Source organism: Procambarus clarkii, chromosome 93 (assembly GCF_040958095.1).
Source record: "Procambarus clarkii isolate CNS0578487 chromosome 93, FALCON_Pclarkii_2.0, whole genome shotgun sequence".
Taxonomy (NCBI): Eukaryota; Metazoa; Arthropoda; class Malacostraca; order Decapoda; family Cambaridae; genus Procambarus; species Procambarus clarkii.
Genome location: NC_091242.1, coordinates 2,477,504 through 2,499,756, shown reverse-complemented (window position 1 = coordinate 2,499,756; position 22,253 = coordinate 2,477,504). Strand labels below are relative to the sequence as shown.

The 22,253-nt window shown below is 44.4% G+C and overlaps 1 protein-coding gene and 1 long non-coding RNA gene across 3 annotated transcripts in view; one reads left to right on the top strand and one right to left on the bottom strand.

Moving 5' to 3' along the window:
• LOC123746829 (3'-5' exoribonuclease 1) overlaps nt 1-3,970 on the top strand; it is a 40,554-nt gene extending 36,584 nt beyond the window's left edge. Inside the window, exons 9-15 of one of the 2 annotated variants that reach the window (XR_011226106.1) lie at nt 125-213; nt 969-1,014; nt 1,160-1,318; nt 2,201-2,301; nt 2,771-2,836; nt 3,208-3,274; nt 3,829-3,970. The gene's annotated coding sequence lies outside the window, so the exon portion shown is untranslated. The remainder of the gene's footprint in view (nt 1-124; nt 214-968; nt 1,015-1,159; nt 1,319-2,200; nt 2,302-2,770; nt 2,837-3,207; nt 3,275-3,828) is intronic. The other variant, XR_011226105.1, reaches the window with a different exon arrangement.
• LOC123746830 (uncharacterized) lies at nt 3,798-21,004 on the bottom strand. The gene is made up of 3 exons (XR_006771566.2): nt 20,855-21,004; nt 19,798-19,896; nt 3,798-3,908 (listed from the first exon to the last, which is right to left on the bottom strand). It is a non-coding gene; the product is annotated as an uncharacterized lncRNA (long non-coding RNA).
• Between the last annotated feature and the right edge of the window lie 1,249 nt (nt 21,005-22,253).

The following is a 22,253-nucleotide window of genomic DNA, read 5'->3' as shown; positions in this document are numbered from 1 at the left end:
ACCATTTGTCCTTGCGCCATCTATGTTTTGACAGCAGAACTACTAATTTACCCACGTTATTCGATGATCCAAATATGGGGGTTATGGTCAGTTGCTACTTTATATATGCTTCTGGACAACATAGGTGACCTGAGGAGGTTGCGGGCGGAGTGAAGTAGTAGCTGTTTAACCGGCGTTGGAAGATGTCCTGCCTGCCTTGTGGTCGACTAACGGGTAAGAAATGTGGCCGTTGAATTTGTTCTTGTGATAGTCATTTGGGCTAATACAGTTTTAGGTTGTTTAGTTGGCTTTTATGGAAGTTAATTGACGGGTATCCCTAGTGATGTAAAAGGGAAATTGTGTAGACCAAAGTAAATTGTTTACGTTCGAAGGTTTGAAACAGAAAAGCTCAGAGGGCTAGTGGCCTCGACGAGGACAGGAAGCCGGTGTCTTGCCAGGTTCCCCCCCCCCCCCCCTTTTTTTTTTTTTTTTAATCTAGTTCTAACGGTACGGCTTTGGCGGGTAGGTTTGTTTTTATACCTGTGGATGAGGGGGGAATTATCAAAGTATAGTAGAATCGCATAATTTTACTACTGGGCGTTCATGGTTTAACAAACTTGCATAGTTGAGGCAGTTGATAGTTTGTGTACCTTGACTTCAGCGAAGCTTTTGATAGTGCCACATGAGATTGATATAATCACATTATTGGGAGTGCTGAATTAAGTTGTTTGATTAGGGCATGACTATACCTAAAAAATTGGTTAGCATGAATGGGGTTAAGTTTGGGGAGACAGTGGCAAGTAGTGACTAGCGGCTATGCTGGCATGTCATTCAGAATATAAGTTAAGGAGTGGGGGTTTGAGCAGTAATGGCTGAATTGCTAAATAAAACGTGGGGAAGTGGAGAAACTTGGCATCACTTAGACTATGAAAGTAGGATTTAGAAATGGTAAAGATTGCCAGATGTAATTTAGTTTTGACAAATTTCAGATCGTTACGTCGGGGATGTGATGCATCGATCCAGTACGTGCTAGAGGTAATGTTTATTTCATTATTTACAGTTAATTCTTGTATAACCATTAGCACGCATAGCGTTTTGGTAAAGTCCTTGAATGTAATATTCCCTGGAATACGACCCGCCAAATAGTTTAAGAAGGTAACTATTTTATTTGGTAAAACAGATATCGGTTTGATTTGCGCCCAGTAAATAGTCTCCGGTGAGGCTACGAACCCAGGACAAAGCTCTCGCGAAACTCCAGACGAGCGTGTTTCCAGTATGGCACAGTGGTTATCTGGGTGGTTACATGGAGTGTAGAGTCGCCGTAGTTTTCCAGTCGCTGGTAGGTAAACGGGTGATTTTTGTACTTAGTGGCGGTGGTTGTGGTTTGTGTTAAGTCGCCACAAGTGACCCTGGGGAGTAACTTTGGTGCCAAGTAATTTTTTAAATGGATAGAAAAAAAAGCATGGTTTGTTTTTAGTTGCGAAAATCTAGTTCAGGGATTGACTATCCTGAATGTTGCCTAAATGAAATATCGGTATTGAATTAACTTGTGATAATAATTTCCTCTAACCACGTGACCTACAAAATCTTTAGTGTTGAATAAACCTTTAAATAAGTAAATTTAGAATAAATTTGGAAGTGTAGTAACCTAGCTCCAGAGGGGGGCGGGGGGGGGGGGGGGGGTCGGGGGGAGGGATTTATTTTGTCGCAGCTAAACTGTAAAGCTGTTTACCAAACGGTAAAATTGGTACCCGGTTGTTAAACAAATCGGCGGTTCGTATTCCGGTTCAGATGGGAATAAGGCCTTGGCCGAAACAAAACGCGTGAGTGGCTGTAAATGAATAACTGTATAAACTTACAAAAATCTTGATAATGTAAGTAGGTAATACCGAAAATCGCTGGTAAAGTTGTAAGTTTGCGTGCAATGTTCCAGAAGCATAATGTTCCTCAAGAGTGTAATGGTATATTCTAGTACCAATATGAGGATGCAGGAAAATATTATAGTACAAAGTTGTATTGGAAAATCTTTATAGGCTGCAAACCTTTAATAATGGCTTCAAATCACCAAGTTGTGTATAGTTGATAAATATTCAAATAATTAAGATGGGGTAAGTAGATAATGTTCGTAAGTGTAGTTTTAAAATGGCAACTCTTAAACCTAAGTTTTAAGTAAATGAAACTGCAATGCAAGTAACTAAAGTATTTACTGTTCCCATGACAGGTTGTGGAAGGTCCTGGCAACAATCCAACTTGAAATGTTGAAATCGGTTGCTGACTTAAACAAGAAAGGTGCTTAATGTACACCAAAGTTAGAGGGCAAAAGTAAGTATATTTGTATATTTTAGTCTTATAGCTAGAAATCTGAAATATTTAGGTACAAATTATGTATTAAAGTTACGAAGGGGCCTGGAAATAAAATAGTTGTAGGCTGGTATCTTGAAATTAGTGCCTTACAGGAATTTTGCTTAGAATAAATAGAATATTAATGTGGCATTAGCTCTTAGTGTTTAATTAAGGGTCTTTACAAGAAGTTGGTCATGAATTAAGTGTTAAGTAAACCAATTAAGATATAACTTTCAAAGTAGCTTTGTTCTTAATTGTTAGCCTAAAAAATTGTTGAATCTATATAAAAGTTTAAAACTTCTAAAGTTGATTTTCATATGAAATAATAATCGGTTAAAGTTTTATTGAAAGTATAATGGTACAGAACTTGATCGAAGTACACATAATGACTGGTAAATGTGCTTCAGCCTTGTTAAATTTAAGTTTAAATAAATATATTGCTTTTCAGAACATGGCTTGAGAAGTAGAACTTCATCCGTCAGTTGGAAGTTGATTCGTTGAATTACAGAATCAGGTGTGTGGTAATAAGTCTTATTTGAATAAGTTTGCATTAAAGTAAAATAACTGGTAGTTAAACAATCATTATGGCTGAAGATAATGTGAAATGGTTAAATGTAGATATTAATGTAAGTGTTCACTAGCCTGGAAATTCATGTATTTGATTAACAAGTACATTTATGTACAGACTAAAGTTCTAGTTTTTGTGAGTAGCCATATCTAAAATTATGGCTTGGTTAGCATTACAGTAAATTTTTACTGCTACCAGAATATGTAAATATCTTAATTGCTTTGTATGAATGAGTTTTTGTACTCAATTTGTAACTTACTGTACAAGTTTTAAATTTAATTTAAGACATTTTAAGGTAATTTGGAAATATTTTTCAGGTTCTAATGAAGAAGAGTGGTATCAAAACTAAGGCTTCTGCTTTGCAAAAGGAAATCTACAAAGCTGGTGAGTATTTTGAACGTTTTAGCTATATACATTAACGTACATTAATTCTTTTGTCTAGTCCATTTATAGATGTGTAACAATGTCCTACCGTTACACCCTACAGGGATGCAGTTTGTACTGATCCTACCCCATTTCATAGAAGGGGACCAGGCAGTCTTGCAGAGTTCCCTGTCCTGGCTTTTTCAGAGCCCTGCTCTACTACCCATCCAATAGATGGACTAGAAGTGCTTAGGTGTAGGGACCCTTAACAATGGCTTCATTGTTAATTCTCACAGGGCTTGTTTGCTGAATGGGTGGATACATCTACAACTTTAGTGCCTGCAATGCATTGTACAGTGCTTACAATAAAGCATATGTACAATGTGGTGATGGCACTAAAGTGGTGGATGTACTTCACTCATTCAGGGAACAAGCTCTGAACGAAAATATAAGGAAGGGGTCAGCCTGGCTGAACCAATCTTAAAAGATTGGGAGTTAGGAATTTTTGGGGCTTATTGTTAGTCTTGTGTTAATAAAAGTAGTGTCCCTATTAATGTTTATTTTTTCTTTTACAGGTGATTGTCCTTTACTCTGGATTTGTCTTGGCCTTTGAAGTCTTCTGTGGTTGCCTCTAGGAACATTGGTCCACCACAACCTGAAATATATAGTACTTAAATACTGTACTATGTATAACTTTCAATAAATCTTTTAATGAAACTACTTTATATACTTTATCCTGAAGTTAGTAATTTAAAGCATGATTGAATCTAATGACTTACTGATGTATGAAACACATCTGAAGATAAATTGTCTGAAATATTTACTTTAAATTTCTAAGCAACATGCTAAAGTGAAGTCAAATGGATTTAACTTGTTAGTTAATGCATTTGACTTATTAGTTAAACTAAGTGCATGCAATATTGTGGGGAATTACATCGTATTGTCAACTACCAAATATGGTTAATGATTTGTCACTTAATTACTTCTAAAACTTGACTAAATTTAGTTACTGAGCATTGCATAACTGTTAGTGTTGACTTACTAACTTTTTTTAAAAATACTGAAGATTACAAAACATCTGTGCAACAGTGCCTTACTAAATGCCAGACATGGAACACCTCTGGTGTAGTATTCAGATTAATAATAGGTTAGCTTGTATAAGAATATATGAAAGTAGAAAGACTAAAGTAAATGAGATCAAACACTTTGTTATTATCTCGACTTGTCTAAGCCAAGACATTGGACATTTCCAGTCTTGTCATTACAACGTTGCTATACTTCGTAGGTACCTACATTCTGAATACACTACATTATTCATACTGAAGGCAAGATCCTATTACCACACAAATGTTTGAAGCTGATAAAGAGGATTATATACATAACTACGTGTAACAAGCACCATAAATAGGAAAAGCCTTAGAAAGACAAAAGCCCAATGTGTCTTGAATTCAATCAAATCTCTTAAATGAACTGCCAGCAAAAATTTCACATTCAATAATCTTGCTAGGTCAACACATTGCTTTGTTAAAAACAAAACTTGTTCAGATTTTTTGGGGAAATGCTAACCAACTATTCAAACAAGACTTCAGGTAGATGTGGTACACATGTACTTTGCTAAAGCTTTTTATAAGATACCATATTAAAGACTAGTAAGGAAATAACAGGTGCATGGAGTAAATAGTAGAAAGGATAAAAAGAATGGTTAAAATAAAGATTTCAGTGTCCTAAACATAGACTGGAAAATGCAGCAAGTGGCATACCATGAGGGTCTAACCCTTGTCATATACATCAATGACAAATCAAAATATTACAACTGAACATTTGAACTAGGGAAAATGCAGATCAAGCCATGCAACTTACAACAAGGAAAAAATAACTACACACAACTTTCACCAAACTTCCACAAACCACCCCTCGCTCCGATTGGCTGAGCACCTGAGCCACCGCTACTCGCCCCTCTCGTTGTGTGAGCCTAAAGCATGTTTGGTTGCACTCTAAAAGTTCCCGGATGTGTCACCGCCCGCCATTTTGTTTTTCAATCAACCACGATTTACCCCCTTTACAGCCAAATATTACACAAAATTATATTTAAGGCTTGTCCATTCTTAACTTAAATCACTGTTTTGCCCATCTGCGATCTTTCTAGGTGGGTCAAAATGACTCCTGAGCCCGTAAAGGACTGTTATTATATGGTGATCATAACAATACACATAAATTCACATGATATACATCAAAGAGAAAATTCACTGGGGCTGTGAACCCGTACCCAAGGCACTATCAGCTGCAGACTGTACTACAGTACCATTGCTGACTTTGTACAAGTCTTACAACCAGATTTCTCCTGAAATCACAGTTCTTGAAGCCCCTCCTGGAGCCACTTGAAGTTTTACGTAAGACCTACAAGCACTCGGGTGAAGGGTGAAGTCCTTCAACACCATACGCCCCAACTTCAGATACACACAAAAAATCACGTTAGTGTCAATTTTTGTGTATCTGAAGTTGGGGCATACGGTGTTGCTTCACCCTTCACTTTACCCTTCACCCGAGTGCTTCGGTGGTTTTACGTAATACTTGGACTGGCTTCAGGAGGGGCCTCCAGACTTCCTGTAGCTTCAGGAGTAATCTGGTTGTAAGACTTTTACCATCAGTGGTGGTAGAGTATGGAGTTGGCAATGCCTTTGTCACAGGTTCGCTTCACTTCACAATCCCATAGATTTTCTCATACATTTCAATGTATGAAACAATTTCATTTGAAACATTCCAAACCAAAGTCATCAAACCATCAAATGTGCGGGATAATCATAGGGCGCTATATATCACTAAAGTCGCCAATACGAGAACAAAAATGCATAAGGCAGACGATATCGAAGGTATTCGATTCACCAAGAATTCTATAGAGGGACAAGTGACCGTGAGGGACACTCAGGAAGCAAGACATGCACGTCCTGGAAGTCACGACATTAAACAAGGATATGCACAACCGTAAGAGGGACAATGCACTTTGGACAATAAGGAGCAGGGCAGTGCTTCGTTACGTGCCCATGAGTTAAACGTGTATGGGTAATACATAACCTAGCCAGAGCTGTTTCCCACCGCCGGTTACAGTGGTAGGAGGAAGGCCACAGGGACACACTACTCTTAAGAGTACACAGTTTGTTACCAGTAACAGAACACCAACAACCCTGCCAATGGGCAACGATGGAGGAATGATTAACTGGGTAAAAGTCGGAATAATGAATACCTTTACGGGAGATGGAACAGGTGCGAGTAACTTCCTTAGCAGCAGCATCCGCATGCTTATTTAAGGACACACCAATATGGCTGGGAATCCAGCAAAACTCCACTGTCTTAAATCGACTGGAGATAAGAAACAGCCAATGTTAAATTTCGACTACCAAAGGTTGGACTGGATTAAAGGAATCCACAGCCATGAGAGCACTGCGAAAGTCTACTAAAACAACAAAGGACTGACAGCGAGAAAGCAGTTGACAAAGAGCATAGACAATAGCATAAAGTTCTCCCCGTGAAGATGCTAGTCTCTGGAGGCAGGTGACACATAAAGGTGTAGTCAAGAAAAACAACAGCAGAGTAGCCTACACAGCCTGCACACTTAGACCCATCGGTGAAGACGGAAATGGAGCGGGAGTGCGAACAAAAGTGTTCAAGGAAAAGGCGGTTCAGAACTGTAGGAGAGGTAAAAACTTTACTCGTGTAGGTCAAGGTTTTACAACATTTAGGAAGGGGAACCTTCTACTGGGGCAAAGACGGAATGACACCAAGGGAAATATAGGTAACACGAACTGAAAAAGCATTTTGTAAGCGAGACAACCGTACAGAAACACGTAGGTGAAGGGGAACAGGAACCACGGGCGAGGTAAAGGTCAAGGCACGACATAAGCGAGAGCGAGGGTGGTGTTATGGACCGTGCAAGGTAGTGAAGGCAGTAGCGATCACGGCGATCCTGTAGAGACAAGACGCCAGTTTCAATATACAGGTTTAGGGTACGAGTCGAACGAAAGCCACCAGAGCTGATGTATAACCCAGTATGGTGCAGAGCATCCAGACGGCGAAGAGTAGGAGAAGCAGACGACTAAGTAGGGGCCATAATCAGGGGCCATAATCGAGTTTAGACAGAATGAGAAAAGAATGTCAAGAGAGGAGCGTGCGCCTATCAATACTCCAAGAAGTTTGGGACAAGACCTTAAGTAAGTTAAGGGCCTTAGAACTCGGAGATAAGAGATATGGGGCGACAGAGAAAAACGAGCGTCAAAGATTAGCTCCAAAAGTGTAGCAGAATCTTTGTATAAAAGGTGTTGACCGTAAAGCGACAGTGGGGGACGAAGAACGACCTGCTTCCAAGTAAAAGTCATAGCACAAGTTATAGTTGTAAAGAACTTGAAGCCATGATGGATGGCCCAAGACGACTCGGCATCATTCGCATGTTGAAGCCGCCGTTGAAGGAAAGGCGATTCATCACCTTGACAGCAAAGGGTATGATCATCGTCATAGAGAACCCAGAAGATGCCAGAAGGGAGCAAAAAAGACCACTGAGGGCAACCAGGAAAAGAGTAGTGCTCAGAACACTACCTTGGGGTACACCTTCGTATTGCCGAAAAGAGGCAGAGTGAGTGGTACCAAGCCTCACTCTAAGGGAACGACGAGAGAGGAAGCTTCGGAGGAAGAGAGGGAGATGACCACGAAGGCCAAAAGAACGAAGTTGGGACAGAATATGCAATCTCCAGGTGGTGCCGTATACTTTTTCCAGGTCAAAAAGGACAATAACAACGGAGGTCTTAGCAGCAAAAGTAGTACGAATATAAACCGCCACATTCACCAGGACATCAGTCGTGCTGCGGCACTTGCGAAAACCACACTGAGAAGAGGAGAGGTGGTGATAGTGTTCCAAGAACCACATCAGACGGACATTGACCATACGTTCAAAGAGTTTGCAGATGCAACTCGCGAGGACAATGGGGCAGAAGTTCTTAGGGGATGTCAATAGAGACCACGGTTTCCGAATAGGGAGAACAACCGCATCGAGCCAGTCCTCAGGGACTGACAACGACTCCCAGATACGGTTATACAGATTCAGTAAATACTGAGAAGCGCGTGGAGGGAGATGGCGAAGCATCTCATAATGTCATCTACGCCTGCTGCCGTAGAACCGCAGAGGGCCAGAGCAGACTGAAGTTCGGAGAGAGAGAGAGAGAGAGAGAGAGAGAGAGAGAGAGAGAGAGAGAGAGAAGGCATTGTTATAGGGGAAAGCCAGAAATGAGTGCGGAAATATAAGGGGTGAGATTCAAGAATGGGCTTACGAAGGCAGGAAGGATTGAGGAAAATGAGAACCGGAGCTAACAGTCGAAAGGTGGGAACCCAGTTCGGTCACGAACGTCAATGTATCCACCACAAGAGTACCACGGAGGTGAAGGACTGGCGAGATATCTGGAACAAACTTACCCGCAATCTTACAGATGTTCTTCCAGATTTGCAGCAGAGGAGTATCGGACGTAATGGGGGAACATAAGATTTCCAACTCTCACGTTTAACTGTATGGATGGCCCTATGGGCCACCGCACTTGCCTTCACTCGCCTTCTAAAACAAAATAAAAGAATCAGCCGTCTGCCGGCGGTGGTGTTTCTTCCAGGCTGCACGCTTACAGCGGACAGCCCGAGCACAGTCCGCATTACACCAGGGAACGCATTTCCGCGTGCCCCGGTAGGTAGAGCGAGGAATAGAGAGGAGAGCAGCGTCGAAAACGGTTTCATGAAAAAGGAGGACGACTCGAGGCAGAGCGGAGAGGTTGGAAAGAGTAGCACGGAGGGTGAAGAGATTCCAGTCAGCCTTGTGAAACTGCCACCTTGGAAAGGAGAGGGGAGAGTGAAAAGAAAAAAAGATGATACGGATGGGAAAATGGTCACTGTTATGGAGATCATCAAGAACCCGCCATGTGAAGTCTAAGTAAAGAGATGATGAGCAGAGAGAAAGATCAAGACAGGAGAGGGTGCGAGTGCAGGAGTCCACATGAGTGGGTTCACCAGAATTCAGAAGAGACAGAGAAGAAGAAGAACAGAGGACAAATGGTTCGAGAAGGCGGCCCCGGGTGTTTGTCACAGCATCACACCAGAGGGTATGCCGACAGTTAAAATCACCCAACAGGAGCACAGGTTCTAGTAAGGTGTCCAACAGGTGCTTAAGATCAGGAAGAGAAAGTGTTACATTTGAGGGGCAGATAAATGGAACAGACTGTATACCATTTACTCACAAAGATTCAGGCTGCAGAACATTGGATAGGCGACGGAAAAAGTAGGGGACGAACGGAATATCAGTATGAATCAAAAGAGCAGTAGAGTTATGGGACCCAGCAAAAGCTGGAGGAGGTGGGGGATGGAGGGGGCGGAAAGAAATAACCACGAAAGTGACCAGGACGAGCACCAATCACCGTCTCCTGGAGACAAACACAAAGCGATGACAACTGTGTTATCAGAAGTTGGAGTTCATGGAAGTTGGCATAAATTCCACGAATATTCCATTGAAGAATAGACATTGTCAAAAGGCTTAAGTTTTTGACTGAAAGAGACAGGTGTGCCAGTAGCAACGTACTGGGCGACAGTCTCCATGGTCTCAACAGGAGGAGAACGGAAGCGATCAACAAGAAGATTGCTAAGAAGATGATGGACAACAGCTTGGACAGACAGGGGGCGTGGAGGGCCAAGAGACAGGGGGGAGGGCTGGGAAGAAGGATTAGGGGGAAACGGGAAAGAAGACACTAGAGAAAGGGTAGACTGGGAAAGGAGGGAAACACCAGATGGGGAACCAGGAGAAGGAGGACCCCCTTGGGTTCAGAACATAAAGGAGCAGGGGAGGAGGCGGTGGGCGTGTCCGGGTCCAGGACAGGTGGAACGCTACACATGAGCATAAGATATGCTATCGAAACAGGAGAGATGGCAGATTTGGCGTCCCACCTCAGAAAAAGACAAATGATCGCGGTGCTTCAAATTGAGGAAGACTTCCTCAAATTTGTAGTGTATACACGTGCGGGAGAAGGTAGGGTGCACGTCACCGCAACTGAGGTGAAGAAGAGCACTCCATCTTAGAGTGACCCGAGTCACTCAACAAGTAGTTGAAGTAACACAAGGGGCATAGAGACACTGCACTTATGCATTTGAGGGCACAATGCCCAAATTTCCAGCATTTTTCGCAAAGTTTAGGACAGGGAATGTACTCCTGAACAGAGCATCTGGCACCAGCAAGAATTATAGAAGGCAAAAGGATCCTACTATCAAAAGTGATCTTCACAACACAAAGAGGCTGATGATGACGACCATGAGGGGGTCAAGTGAACGTATCAACCTGGAACACAGAATGGCCTTGGGCTGCAAGGCAATGTTTTATATCCTCGTGGCAGTCTTTCTGGGCCCTACCACCAGTCGTAACATGGTGCGGGAGGAGTGCCAATACAGGCATTTAACTGGGCATTTTTGGAGACCCTAACAAGGGTCTCCCCAATGCTGGACACTGCAGCTAAACAGGCAGCTGCATCCCAAGAAGGAGCAGCAACGACACGTGTACCAAAACTGGCGGGGTTAAAAATAACACAGTCATCCGCCGAATCAACGAGGTGTGTATGGAGGAAGAAATCGTCAGGACCTGTAGAATCCAGATGGCTGAGACCAAAGTATTTAGTCCGTGTATCAGGACAAAACAAGGCGCGGAACGTATTAGCACTGGAAGGAATCGTGCAAGTGCGTCTGTGGTGGGGGGGGGGGGGGGGGGTCGACGTCGAGCACCCCCAGTGAGAGCAAAGTTGTCACAATGAGAGAAGTAGCCACTACAGGTGATGGGGGTGGTCACCACTGGAGGCTTGGGGCTCAATCCTATCACAGAGGAGGGGGGAGGGGTAGTCGGGAGGGGTCAAAGGAGTAGCTGGGTCTGGGCTCAATGTAGCGGGGGCTACAGATCCCGGTCTTCCAACACAGTCTGACTCGGGGGCCTGGCTGCCCACCCCACGGGCCTAGGAAGTTATAAGAGGATCATTCAGCGGCATAGAAACGAGAAGGTAATAATTTCATTCACGAATACGCCCCCATACCCACCATGGTCGACGACCGGGCCGCGGGGACGCTAAGCCCCGGAAGCACCTCAAGGTAACCACCTCAAGGTATGGAGCCACAATTAGAGGACAGGACACGCAACAAGATGAAGGGCTCCCCAGGGATGCATCGTGAGTATACGCCCCGCAATTGCCGCCTTAAGAACCATCAGTCCGTCGAGATCGGGTTCAGCAACGAGGGCGAGGATTGATAATAAAGCGTCCCCTCACTCACAACGTTGTGAGTGAGGGGAATTGAGAATAATTTGCATGATGTCATCATTCATACTGACTCTAAATCTTCGCTCCAGGCATTGTTATCCAGTCAACACAGAGATAATATACAACTCCTCACAGAAATCCAACATATAGGAAAAGAAGCCCATAATCTAGGGCTGTCAATCACTCTAAATTGGATACCAAGTCACACTGGTATAGATGGTAATGAAAAAGCAGACTCACTAGCAAAAACTGCCACTGTTCTACCTGTTGTACAGGTTCAAATACCTCCAAGTTTTTCACAGATTAAGGAGCATATCAAGAAGAAAATACTCCCAACTATCAAAAGTCGCCACAGAGCCAAAGTAGCGGCAGGAAGATCCACTGCGATATGGTACGAACAAGCCACTGGGTACTACTCTTTCAAGCCTGATAAAAATTTATCCAGAGGCATTGCAGTAGGGAAGACTCATACACAGACTCAGACTTGGTTACAAGTGCTGCTGGGAGATAATAAACCCAATAGTTAAAGAGTGTCATATCTGTGGAACAGAAGCAGAGGCGCCACTATTGCACTACTTACTGGAATGTGAAGCTACTGAAGCCCTGCGCATCAAACTCAACATTAATCCAACGACAACAGCTGCATTAGATGTAAAATCCACAGCGACTACAATGATTAGAAAATCCGTTAAAGAATGGAACTCACTAGTAAACATTCTGCACCTACATCCGCCACCAAGATAATGTTATTAAAACACGACTAAACAGAGGCGAAAAAGAAACAGGAAAAAGGAGGAAACCCCACCTCCATTTAAAACTTTGACCCAAATATCAGAGAGTAACAAGGTTATCGCGAATAACCGAACTCAATTACGGGATCACCATAGCCCGTGCTACATGGACATTTCGTTCTGAGTAGCTAAATCTAAAACAACAACATCACAACGTTGTGTACCACAGGCAGGCGATGAGTCACAATAACGTGGCTGAAGTATGTTGACCAGACCACACACTAGAAGGTGAAGGGACGACGACGTTTCGGTCCGTCCTGGACCATTTTCAAGTCGATTGTGGTACACGACGATTCTCAAGTCGTCGTGTAGCACAGTTCCACGGGTGAGAGAGTGTGTGCCTCCCCAAACACCCGGGCGTCAAAACAGAAGATGTCCTAAAGAATAATCAAGAACGGCAGAAGGTCAGCGGGAGAGACGAAGAGAAAGGAGAAGAGTTGGGAAGAAAAATGAGGCATAAGGAATAGCAACCAGCACAATCAGTGAAGACAGCAGCAGGAGCATAAGGCTGTAAAAGGACAGAGGAGGAGCGTCCCATGGAGAGGTCACCCCGCTCACCAAGCCCCATCCCGACGACAACGGGCTTAACCTATGTTAGTAAGGATAGAAGAACATTTCCCCCGTAGAGTAGCTAATTTGCCTAACAGCACTAGCCACAAGTATGCTGGACAGTAATATTTACATAACCTAACACAGCCAAAGCCAATAGACTACCGGGCTGGAAATTACACAGACCAAAAACATGATAGTGTACCAAGAGTGTAAACCAGATATTTTCTTTGAACATTTATGCAATATTCAAACCCCCAAAAAGAATCCAGTTTATACAAGCTAGAGGCAATGTTAAGGGCATTGGGGGAGTGATTAAGGCAGATTCAGTAAAATTTTGTTCAATAAATTCACTGCAATGAGCAATACTATTTGAGTCACTCCAGTTAATGAACTGGTTGCAAAGGCTGACGTAAATATAATGTGCAGTTCGAGTTGAATAATGATGTTGAGGAGCGTGCGATTCTAATTGATTGCCAGTCTGGCTGATGTACATGAACTCAAGTGTTTGCAAGGGATTGAGTACACACACACACACTGCTGCAGACACTGGCGAATTCTTGATTAAAATGGACTTATTTTTATTATTTTGGAACACCAACTTAATATTAAAAGTCTTAAAAAAGGGAAAAGTTTACCAAGTCCTTTTGAGCAAGGAAGCACAAGTGCATTTCTAAGGTAAAGTTTAGTCTTGGGAGTACAATTGCAGAAAGTCTGCTTGGCTTGTCCTAAAGCTAAATCCAGGACTGTTTTGGGGTATTGCAGCTCACCTCAGTTTCATATATTTTATCCATATCAATAAATTCTACCTCACGGGAGACATCTCCCGTCACGCAGGGTGCAGTCGCACCTCCACAGATCTCCAGTATCAGCTCTTGATACTGGTAATGGCTCAAAAGGGCCACCACTTACAGGCTATTCATGCCCGTGCCACCTTTTGGGTGGCTTAATTTTCATCAATCATCAATCAAATTCTACCTTGCAAACTGAGATGGCTCTGAGAAGCATTACAAGGAACACCTCACGTTAACTTTAAAATGAAGGTTAGACTAGAAGTGAACATACATTAGAAGGCTTCGTGTAATCACTAAATTTAAAACAACTGACTCTTATAATGTCAAGAAACAGCAGATCGCCATTCTCCTCATTCTCACTTGTGAATTTAATTGAAGGAACCAACGAATTAAGTTGATAACGGAAATCCGATTGGTCATGGCTGTAGACCAAAGTCTAAAGCAGGCGATAAGTCACAATAACGTGGCTAAAGTAGGCCCTCTGCAGCTCTTATTATTATCACTATCCCCTCTACTACACCTTACTTTGCTCCTCAGCTCTCTCTTGCCTATTTATTGCCTGTCTCTACTTCCTCATCACACGGGCTCACCATAGCCCGTGCTACATGGACACTTCGTTCTGAGTAGCTAAATCTAAAACATTCCTCATCACAATCGACTTGAGAATGGTCCAGGACGGACCGAAACGTCGTCGTCCCTTCACCTTCTAGTGTGTGGTCTGGTCAACACCAAAGTCTAGACTTCCATCTGGGCAGCGATTAGTGGCTTCTGATATCTCTCCTTATTAAGTCTGTTCATAGCATAGTGGCTAGAGCGTCTATAACTTGTGGGGCTAGTGGTTAGACTCCTAGTGCCTAGGTCATGACGGCTGAGTGGACAGCGCTCGGAATTCGTAGTCCTAAGGTTCCGGGTTCGATCCCTCGGCGGAGGCGGAAACAAACGGGCAGTTTCTTTCACCCTGATGCCCCTGTTCACCTAACAGTAAATAGGTACCTGGGAGTTAGACAGCTGCTACGGCCTGCTTCCTGGGGGGAGGGCGGGGGAGTGTAACAAAAAAGGAGGCCTGGTCGAGGACCGGGCCGCGGGGACGCTAAGCCCCGAAATCATCTCAAGATAACCTCCCCCCACCACCCCGTAAAGGCATCGCCGTCAAGATAACACCAATAACACGCCCACTTAGGAACCCACAGCAACTCTGGACCCTCAAAACAGCAGCAGTTGACGGGGGGACGAACGCTAATTAAGACGTAACTCGGTAATGGGAGCGAAATTGGCAGCCAAAACAATTTGGCTGGCAAAGTTTGCCCGGCGTTGGAATATTTTTCAATGTTCAGAGCACCTGGAATCTACGCCACGGAAATCCCGCCTTTGTCTAGTGGGTCGACGCAGGCCCGGAGAGGAGAGAGTCGAGGTAGTATAAAGCGAGTGGGAGAGAGGAATTACCATGGCGCACCGTTCTTGTGCCAGGTAAGTCCACTACGGGCTCACCATAGCCTGTGCTACTTGTCCCGCTCCTGTGCCAGGTAAGTTACGGGCTCACCATAGCCCGTGCTACTTGGAACTTGTTCCGAGTAGCTGAATCTATAAACAACAACAACAGAAATTACGGGTTATTCATGCCCGTGCCACCTTTTGAGTGGCTTAATCTTTATCAATCAATCAAGAGAGGAAATAAGGGATGGGATGAAATGAGAGATAATTAGAAGATATCAAATGGAAGAAAAAGAAATAAGAGTAATGGAAAGGGGATGAGAGAGAAAATAGGAGCGGGATAGACAGGACAGGGAATGAGACAGATGTTCAACTATACAAATATTATAAACACACAAAACAGAAATAAGTGCCAAGAAACACCACATAATGAAAGGGAGAAGTAGGACAACAGAAGTACACCTCCATCGCATCAGGCTGGGATACCCATGTGCATGGGAAATAGGCTTACAGGTTCCGGAAGATGAGAGGAAATGTCAGCACTGTGGAGAAATGCCCGACAGACCACTGGAACATTATCTAACACAGTGCACCGTTACAAATCCATTAAGATTTCAACTTGGAATCAACAGAGCACAAGAGGTTAAACACATATGGCAAAATCTTACTGAAGCGACTATACGAGTCATAAATACTCACACTCCGCCCAAGTAAAACAGAAACAAGCAACACTTAGTGGGCCAGCCAGAGGCTTAGGGCCCGCACAGTGGGCCAGCCAGAGGCTTAGGGCCCGCGCAGTGAGCCAGCCAGAGGCTTAGGGCCCGCACAGTGGGCCAGCCAGAGGCTTAGGGCCCGCACAGGAATATTACTGCAAAAAGCCCCCCCCCCACCCCAACGACACCCCAAATCATCACTAGAAACATAGAACCTTCCAGAAATCATCAATCTGGGGTAAACTGAGTCTAGGTATAATCCAACCTAATAATCCAACCAATACTGTTGCGAAATATATACATAACACCTCTCTATACACAACACATATCCACAACTAGTGACGAATTAACAAAAGCACAAGTCAAGCAGCTAGTCTCACTAAGCCACAATCGCCTAACAACACAGGTAGATACACTAGTCAATTTAAGACTGGCTATAGAGTTATAAACATGGAGGGTTTCCTTGAGATTACCTTGAGGTGATTTCGGCGCTTAGCGTCCCCGCGGCCCGGTCGTCGACCAGGCCTCCTCGTTGCTGGACTGGTCAACCAATCTACCAGGGTAGGGATACACAACACCAGAGAGGGGTAGAGCCTCAGTTTGGACACCAATATCCAGTCAAAAGTCCTCTCTCCTGCCTTTAGAAAACCTAAGTTCCCACAGGACTGACAAATGACAGTCTAAACTTGCCCCCAGAAAACCTAAGTTCCCACAGGACTGACAAATGACAGTCTAAACTTGCCCCCAGAAAACCTAAGTCCCAACTGGACCAACAAATGGCAAAGTCTAGACTCTTCACAAATTCACAATGACTGGAAAAGTGACAAAGTCAATTTCTCTACGAAGGTACAAGTCCACAATGACTTGACCAAAAACAGAGTCAATTTTGGGTCTTCCAAACGTTACAGTTACAAAGTCTGGTAATGTGACAGAGTCTGAATTTCCTCTCAAAAGTCTAAGTCCCCTCACCAGGAACTTGACTAAGTCCAAAAACGAGGAAATTCGTCCATGTCCACAAACTACGAAAATTTGACCGAGTCCAAAAAAATCATGGAATTTAGCAAAGTCGACAGAACTGCTCACCAGAGGCTATCTACAAGCAGCAAAGTGACAAAGTACCTGCCACTGCTTGATTACGAATATAAGTCACCAACCACAGTTCCAACAATGCAATAACAGCAAACACTAATACACTAATCCATCCAAATATCCTTCTCTTTACACGCATCACTACATGTTGCTACTTTCTAACCTAACCCCCCCCCTCTAGCAGTCCTAAGCCTAATATACGCTATCTTAGGCCTAATATGGTACTTGAATGTGGTATCCTAAGCCTAAGAATACTTAAGTTTGGGTTTCAACTTTATTTTATAAGGACTCTATAAAATTAATAGTACAATATCTGCTGGTCCATCATGTTATACGTATTGATAATTTCGACCAAATAGTTACAAAAAAGTACTAACAATTCAAGAGGATGAGTTGCCCGATCCATTGAGCACGACCCCTGATCCCTAAGTTCTCCCTCTGATACTCAAGGGCACCTCCCTGATCTCTAGGGACACCCCCTGATCTCTAGGGCACCCCCTGATCTCTAGGGACACCCCCCTGATCTCTAGGGACACCCCCTGATCTCTAGGGACACCCCCTGATCTCTAGGACACCCTCCCTGATCTCTAGGGCACCCCCTGATCTCTAGGGACACCCCCCTGATCTCTAGGACACCCTCCCTGATCTCTAGGGCACCCCCCTGATCTCTAGGGCACCCCCTGATCTCTAGGGCACCCCCCTGATCTCTAGGGCACCCCCTGATCTCTAGGGCACCCCCTGATCTCTAGGGCACCCTCCCTGATCTCTAGGGCACCCTCCCTGATCTCTAGGGCACCCCCTGATCTCTAGGACACCCCCTGATCTCTAGGGCACCCCCTGATCTCTAGGACACCCCCCTGATCTCTAGGGACACCCCCCTGATCTCTAGGGCACCCCCTGATCACTAGGGACACCCCCTTGATCTCTAGGGCACCCCCCTGATCTCTAGGACACCCTCCCTGATCTCTAGGACACCCTCCCTGATCTCTAGGGCACCCTCCTGATCTCTAGGACACCCCCCTGATCTCTAGGACACCCCCCTGATCTCTAGGGCACCCCCCTGATCTCTAGGGCACCCCCCTGATCTCTAGGACACCCCCCTGATCTCTAGGGCACCTCCCTGATCTCTAGGGCACCCCCTGATCTCTAGGGCACCTCCCTGATCTCTAGGACACCCCCCCTGATCTCTAGGGCACCCCCCTGATCTCTAGGGATCCCCCTTGATCTCTAGGACACCCCCCTGATCTCTAGGGCACCCCCCCTGATCTCTAGGACACCCCCTGATCTCTAGGATACCCCCCTGATCTCTAGGACACTCCCCTGATCTCTAGGGCACCTCCCTGATCTCTAGGGCAACCCCCTGATCTCTAGGGACACCCCCTTGATCTCTAGGGACACCCCCTTGATCTCTAGGGACCCCCTTTGATCTCTAGGACACCCCCCTGATCTCTAGGGCACCCTCCCTGATCTCTAGAACACCCCCTGATCTCTAGGGCACCCCCTGATCTCTAGGACACTCCCCTGATCTCTAGGGCACCCCCTGATCTCTAGGACACCCCCCTGATCTCTAGGGCACCCCCCCTGATCTCTAGAACACATCCCTGATCTCTAGGGCAACCCCCCGATCTCTAGGGACACCCCCTTGATCTCTAGGGATCCCCCTGATCTCTAGGACACCCCCCTGATCTCTAGGGCACCCCCCTGATCTCTAGGACACCCCCCTGATCTCTAGGGCACCCCCCCTGATCTCTAGGACACCCCCCCTGATCTCTAGGACACCCCCCAGATCTCTAGGGATCCCCCTGATCTCTAAGACACCCCCTGATCTCTAGGGCACCCCCCCTGATCTCTAGGACACCCCCTGATCTCTAGGACACCCCCCTGATATCTAGGGCACCCCCTGATCTCTAGGACACACCCCCTGATCTCTAGGGCACCCCCCTGATCTCTAGGGATCCCCCTGATCTCTAGGACACCCCCCTGATCTCTAGGGCACCCCCCTGATCTCTAGGACACCCCCTGATCTCTAGGACACCCCCCTGATCTCTAGGGCACCCCCTGATCTCTAGGACACACCCCCTGATCTCTAGGACACCCCCCTGATCTCTAGGGATCCCCCCTGATCTCTAGGACACCCCCCTGATCTCTAGGGCACCCCCCCTGATATCTAGGACACCCCCCTGATCTCTAGGCCCCCCCCTGATCTCTAGGACACCCCCCTGATCTCTAGGACACCCCCCTGATCTCTAGGACACCCCCCTGATCTCTAGGGAGATGCCCTAGAAGAAGAATTGGAAGAAGAATTAAGACTAGTTGCCCAATACACCAGTACAAATGCTGATGCCAGCCTCAACCACCAGGATTAAATACATCCTGCGGGCTCACCATAGCCCATGCTACTTGGAACTTTGTTCCAAGAAGCGAATCTTTAACAACAACAACATCAACCAGGATTATTTGGTGTGATCATGTTCATCACTGGTGGACCAGGCTTACTATATAAAGATAAGGCCTCCCCCAATTTTAGTTAATAATATCTGTAGTCTAATATTGTAGTGAATGTATACTAATCAATAATTTATATTAACGACTACATAAATAAACCAAAAACCACCCAGAATGTGTAAGGAAAGTGATTTGTGAGAATTTTAAATCATACAATCCATTTTAAACAATACAATTTGCTATATAAAAATATAAATTACCGTAAATATAAATCACTATATAAATTAATATAAACTAAATAAAATTCTCACAAGTCAATTCCCCAGATTAGTGTTCCTTAACGAACCAGAAATACTACACTGCTCTACTAAATTAAAAAAAAATAGTGCAATAAATTAGTAGAACAATATAAACACATACCTTAGCCACTCATAAGATCGGCAGCGTTGATCCTTCAGAAACTCACGACCCCCTCAACAGCCTCATGGATCACACCCTCGAATTCCGCGGCGTTTATATCTGCGGAGTGACAACGCTTAAATTAAAACCAGTTAAATTACGCTTTCGCGAGTTTATTTACACTAAATTTGTGGTGTTAAATTTCGCGAAAGGTGACTATAATAACAGAATTAATACTTCTAAATAATACTAGAAGTTATTTAGAGGCTAATAATTGCCTTGTAGAACTTATGTATATATGATTTATATTGTATCATTTCTCTTGAATAGAGAATTATTTAATATAAAATGTAATCACAATTTAATATACATTACACTAGTCCCATATTACCATTGTTGAACTAATTATTGTTCATCCTAGTCCCATTTATTACCATAGTCTAGTTGTACTACATTGAACAACCTGGCACCATTAATTAATGGTACAAACCCTATTTTGGGTGTGATTTATACCAGCATGAGTTGTGATGTGTATATATAAATCGTAAACCCCTCAGAATGTGTAAGGGAAGCTATGTGTGAGCATTTTAAATCATACAGTCCACTTGAAATATTATAGTTTACTATCGAAAAATATAAATTAACGTCAAATATAAGTTAATATATAAATTAATATAAACTAAATAAATATAAATCTCACAGGTCAAATCCCCCACAGTACTCACCTGAGCATGAGAGGCACTCATCTGAGTATCAGAGGCATCTGAGTACCAGAGGCACTTCATCTGAGTATCAGAGGCACTCATCTGAGTATCAGAAGCCCTCACCTGAGCACCAGATGTACTCACCTGAGCACCAGAAGCACTCACCTGAGCACCAGAAGCACTCACCTGAGCACCAGAGGCACTCACCTGAGCACCAGAGGCACCTAATCCTTAGAGGCCCTCACCTGAGCACTAGAGGCACTCCCCAGGGTTGGCGTCACCTGGCAGAGCTGAACACAACACCCTGAATAAAACTGCTGACTTGAGTTAACAGTTTCATTTTTCTTAACAATGCGCAGTGTGGTGGTGATTACCTTCCTGCACTCACTCCCAGAGCCAAGAGTTGGCGAGGTCTCGTAGCAACAACAAACACGGTCCTTGTAGTTAGAGAATGACTTGTGTTGACTCGTCCGCCTACCCCCCTGTTTTCTTCCTTTGTTTTGATACAACCACTTTCCAGCGATCGTTTTTTGTGTTGATGCGACCACGTTTCCGGCGATCGTTTTTTCTCTCTCTACTGTTGGTACGACCACGTTTCCAGCGATTGCTGTGTGTATGTGTATATGTATATGTATAACCCCTATGTATAACCCCCTTCCCTACCGAGCTGCTGTTGTCGTCTTGGTGAGTGTGTGAATATTTCACCAATTATGGGATATATGGCGTCCAAGCGAGCAAAAGGCCAAGCAGGACTACACTGAGTTTCTCATGGTGCTTTTGCTATCTTATAGTGTATTATAGATGGCTAATATTTGTATAGAGCATAATGAAATGTGTCCACGAGACTGAGGGCGTAGATGTGCAGTGGCCTGCCCCGTCACCCTGGCCTGGCGGTGGTGTTACAGCCCGGGTGTTTAACCTGCTCCCGCCGCGTCCCCACTGTGGCAAGTCTGACTGTAGTGAGGATCAAGAGCACTTGCTGCCTACACGCCCCTATTCCTCAATATCGTAAGACTCATTTTTTCTTACCACATATACCTGTAATGATAGCAAGTCACTGGGGACCCTTCAGTTACCATCAAGGCGTAAGTGTCGAGAGTCTGAGTAATATACCTAAGACATGCAGTCAAAAAATGTGGGATAAGAAATGAGTCACACTAAATAGATGGTGATAAAACAGAAGTGAAGCGAAGTGAAGCGAGAGAACTAACTGGGCAAGAGTCAAGTTCCTGGCTCCCTCCGGTCACCATATTGACTAAGGACGCAGCTAAGTGTTCTGTATTCAGCCCGTCCTGCTAAGGTTTTCCAATGTCAAGATAACGGTCAATATAAAGTGTCCTCTCCTAACCTACCAGAGCACCCAAAACAGAAAATGTGACAGTACATCACTTCCGTGAGCCACTTTCATTTTCTAGTATGACAAATGTTTGGCCTTATGTGACGCATTCGAGTGAAAAGCGACGTTTTTTTTTGCAAGAGGACAGGTTGCTGTATTTTATGACATCGAAAGACAATTCGATAAGGAGCAAGGGTTTGGGATCCTAGATGAGCTTGTGTGCATGAAATGGATTGAAGACTACTTCACAGGAAGTAATTATCAAAAGAAGACACAAAGCCGGGAAGGCTATGTAGCACCATCAAATGTGCGGGATAATCATAGGGCGCTACATATCAATAAGGATGCCAATACGAGTACAAAAATGCATAAGGCTAACGAAATCAAAGGTATCCGATTCACCAAGAATTCTATCGAAGGACAAGTGACCGCGAGGG